The 4,694-nt window shown below is 41.5% G+C and overlaps 1 non-coding gene across 1 annotated transcript; it reads left to right on the top strand.

The window, feature by feature from the left end:
* Positions 1-3,925: 3,925 nt before the first annotated feature.
* On the top strand, positions 3,926-4,008 carry TRNAL-UAA (transfer RNA leucine (anticodon UAA)). Its single transcript has one exon. It is a non-coding gene; the product is annotated as a tRNA-Leu (tRNA).
* Positions 4,009-4,694: the final 686 nt, after the last annotated feature.

Here is a 4,694-nt window from a genome sequence, read left to right as displayed (position 1 = left end):
TTTATAAACAATTTATTTCCATTTTCCTTGAACAGTCTGCTTGCCATGCTGACTGATTTAGCACCTGCTATTTTGGGTTTGCAAGGATTGTTCTAAGTGACTGTACTTGACAGAAGGCTTAGAGGCTAAAGGGGCATGTGTGTGCGTGTGTGTGTGTGCGGTAGTGTGCATCAGGGGAACTTTCCATAGTTCCGTTATGCAAGGCTTCAGAAAAAGAATTGTGGGATTTCTGTCTCTTCCCCAAAGAAAGTTTGTCTTGTGCATAAGGCACTAGATTGGGACGCAGGAGATCTAGTTTTAACTCCCAGATGTACCAAAGGCTTCTTGCTTGAGCTCAGTCAAGCCACACAGGACCTGATTTTCAGAGGCTCTGGGAATCTGTAGCTTCAATTGGAGCTAAGGATGATCAGCTGTTCTGAAAATTAAGCTCTTAATCTCTCTGTGACTCAGTTCTCCTCATGTGTAAAATGACAATAATGATCATTTCATTATTTGTCTTTCCTGCTTGGACTGTAAGATCTTTGGATCAGGGACAGGTTCTCAGTTTGTGTTTGTACAGTTCCTAGTATAATGGGGCCCTGTTTTTGAATGACACCCATAGGTGCTACTGTAATGCGAACAACAACATCAATAATATTAATAATTGCAACAGTATCATGGTTTTGAAAACCTGTAAACTATTCTACTTTGTGTATACGATCTTCATCATTATAGTATCTGAGCACGTGACAGTAGTGCGTTAAGTGGCTTGAGTAACATCTGTCATATATGGTTTTTCTCTCTGCCATTCTCTCCTCAGAGGAGAATTGCATGTGCAGTTGAGTATTAAAAAAAAAAAAAACCTTTGTAAATGTATGCACTACTCTGTGTTTATATTAGAGAATGCAGGTTGAAGAAATGCACTATGGTTTTCGAAGGGAAGTTGGTGAGGTTTGGGATGGTCAGTTCATGTGGGAGTTTGTTCTACTGTCTTGAACAATGGAACCATCTATGTCCTGCACAGGCAAGCTTTACCTTTGTGATCAAAAGCTCCATTGTTTCTGAGAAGTGGAGTTATTGACCTCTGGTTTCATCCCAGAGCTTTATATGATCTTGTTGATATCCTGGGCACAGGCCCCTGTGATTCCTGAAGATAAGGACCAAGACCTTGACTTGACTTTATATTCTAGGAGAAACCAGAGTAGAGAACAGAAGATGATTTGATGAGCTCTCAGTTGCCCATGTAGCTGCAGCAGTCTGGTCAATAAATGGCAACAAATGAGCACATCAGGGCACAGTCTTGCAAGCTCTTATGTGAGTGAAATCATGCATATGAATAGTGCCATTTTGTGCACAATCAAGCCCTAAGTATCTCACTTTGTTATACCTAGCAGAACCCCTTAGCTTCTGAACCCAGCAGATAAATTACTCATTGTGGCAATACTGGAAATGAGACTTTGGCAGTGAACTGGAACACTCAGTGAGTTTATTTGCATTTCTGTATGCAGAATGCTCTTCTAGTTCAGCTGTTTCATAGCAGCACTGTTATCTGAACTCTGGGGGAACAAAATGAAAAGTTCAGACATTGCTAGTGAGTTCACCCAGTTCTTTTCTGTGAGTTTTTGAATTAATTGAATGTTGGCTAAAGGAGGAACATCCAGAGTAACTGAAACCAGCCCGGATAAGCCTGAAAAGCATATTTCATGGTTCAGTTAATAGGAAAGTACACAGGGACATTTTATGTGAGATTTTCTGCTGTTGGTCTCCTAATACGGTCAACTTTGCCTATATTAAATATCACTATCTCCCTTTCTGACATACTTCTTGGATCGTTTTTCAGATATTCTTTTAAACCCCATTACATTTGCCTTGAGTCTTCATATTAATGAAATTCACCCTGCGTAGAGTTGAAGGATTGTTTTCTGTCCATACTAAAATCTCTGTCTGTCTCTGTCATGTCCTCATAGATGGCCATCAGCTCAAGCTCAGCCTGGATAAAACCCTCCCCACTATCACCTTTCTCGATCACTGTGAACAAAACCTCCATCTTTCTTGTCATTCAGGTCTTTGACTTGGACCTCTCTCTAGGTCCTCATATCAGTGTTTAAGTCTCATAGATTATTTCTGCATAACATCGCTAAGATATAGCCTTTCCCATCCACACAGCTACAACTCTCACGAAATCCCACCAAAGCTTATGCCCAAATAAATGTGTTCCTCTCTAAGGTGCCACAAGGTCTCCTCGTTATTTTTACTGATACAGACTAACACAGCTACCCCTCTGAAACTCTCATCCAGACTCCTCCTGCATCTCAATTTCTGTATCATCCTTTTCTCTGGCCCTGACATATGCAATCTTGCTTCACTCATATCCATTCAGAATGCTGCTGCAAAGATCGTTTTCCTAGCCTGTGGCTTTGACCATGTCACCCCTCCCTTTGCATTCCTCCATTAGCTCCCTCTTCTCCACTGTATTAAACATAAGCTGCTTGTCTTCACTTTCAAGGTCCTTCATGGCCTATGCTCAGCCTACATATTGTCTCTCATTCAGTACTAAAAGGTTGAGTCCCACCTCCAATTGGTCCATGATGCCAGCCTCCATTGCCCAGTTGTTACATTTGCAATTCAGCAGCTTCTTGTTTTCTTCTATGCTGCCCATCATGCTTCTGGGGATACGCCCTGTAAACATCTGCAGAGCTCCATCACTATTCTCTTTCAAATCCCTCCTTAAAGTTCTCCTTTGCCTATAAAAAATCAACTTTACTTAGGCCATAGGTATCCAGGGACCACCGCCTATTATGCCAACCACTATTGTTTCACTGTTTCTTGTACTTCCCCATTAGTCTGTCTGTCTTCATCTATTGACTCTTATTTTTAGGTAATAAACCCTCTGGAGCAGAGACTGTCTTTTTGTTCGAAGTGTGTACACTGCTATTGTAATAAAAACAATAAACAATAACATTACTTAGGACCTATTTTGAGAATGAAAATGGTGCATTGGCTTTGTGCTAGCTCTCTTGCACAAAAGTGAATTTTATCCTAAATGCTTATCTCCACAAGATACTCAAAGGATACCATAACATAAAACAATGCATGTGCACACCATGTGAATTCCTCCCATGAGATACACCCGCCTGAATAAAACAGCCAACTACTGCTTGGTAAGGGTAAGGATGCCTCTTTATTAAATGCAAGCTTCATAAAAACATAATGCTATTAATAACAACAAGCTTTGTAATGAACATGACTGGTATTTAATTATTGTTTTCCTCTTTAGTCTTTTTGAAGTCACCAGGCTTTCAGGCAACTTCCAAAGACCCAAACTAGAGAGAGGTCTGAACAAAACTTTGGACATGAGTATATATAAACTTCAGGGAAGCCCAATGCTAGATCTGAACATTGTGGTATGGATTCCAATCTGTACAAAACTCTTCGGTAAACTTGTGACTCATATTAGGAAAAAGGTTTCTCCTTGGCCACTTTTAGTGGCTGTTCCACATAAGAAGTTTATGTTTGCACTTAGGGAGGCTTATGTTCACAGTCCCAAGTTCAAAGCCTGCTGAACCCTAAAGCTCCTAAATGGAAGGGTGGTTCAATGGGGTAGGGCCCTAGCCTGGGAATGAACATTTTTATTTGTTTTTTTCTGGAAAATTTAAATTGTTCATTGGACTTGAGATTTTCTCACAAAAACATTTTTTTCAATAAGATTATATTTTTATCAGGGAAACTTTCCACACTAAAAATTTTGAATTTTTTGGGGGGAGGGATAGCTCAGTGGTTTGAGCATTGGCCTGCTAAACGCAGGGTTGTGAGTTCGATCCTTGAGGGGGCCATTTGGGGCAAAAATTGGGGATTGGTCCTACTTTGAGCAGGGGGTTGGACTAGATGACCCCCTGAGCTCCCTTCCAATCCTTATATTCTATGATTCTATGATTTATTTACCGGCACCAGGATGGCCGAGTGGATAAGGCGTTGGACTTAAGAGTCAATGGATGCATGTCTGCGTGGGTTCGAACCCCACTCCTGGTAGCTGATGTTTGGCGGGACGGATAGCTCAGTGGTTTGAGCATTAGCCTGCTAAACCCAGGGTTGTGAGTTCAATCCTTGAGGGGGCCATTTAGGGATTGGGGCAAAAATTGGGGATTGGTCCTGCTTTGAGCAGGGGGTTGGACTAGATGACCTCCTGAGGTCCCTTCCAATCCTTATATTCTATGATTCTATGACCTGCTCTAGTCAAAGAGTTCAGTTGCAGGACAGAAACCAAGTGCTGGCCTTAATGGAGGACAGCAAGGATGGTCTTGTGGTTAAGGAGTGAGAGTCAGGAAATCTGGTTTCAGTTCCCAGCTTTCCCTCCCACTTCCACTGTGACCTTCGACAAATCACTTAGGCTTGAGGAGATGAGCCTGGGCTGCTGTTCAAATGACCCTTTTCATTCCTTCACTTGAGGAGATGAGCTAAATCTGACACAGCTGCATCTGACTGCCCGCCTCCTGAAAAGGCCAGCTCACCCTATGGTTAAGTTTAAAGCGGTTTTAAAGTTGTCTTAAATTATTTCACCAGAGCATTGTAAACTGGCTCTAGTGAAATGTGAATCAGGCCCCAAAAGTTTGTTTAATAGCAGAATGTTTCAGTATTGCAATAAAACATAATATACTTATGACATGCACTATTTTACCACAGACTAGTCACTGTCCATGCACTTTCCAAATCAAAGC

This window comes from Lepidochelys kempii, chromosome 5, assembly GCF_965140265.1.
Source record: "Lepidochelys kempii isolate rLepKem1 chromosome 5, rLepKem1.hap2, whole genome shotgun sequence".
In the NCBI taxonomy this organism is placed as follows: domain Eukaryota; kingdom Metazoa; phylum Chordata; order Testudines; family Cheloniidae; genus Lepidochelys; species Lepidochelys kempii.
The sequence above is the reverse complement of the archived record's forward strand: the minus strand, read 5'-3'. Positions and strand labels throughout refer to the sequence as shown.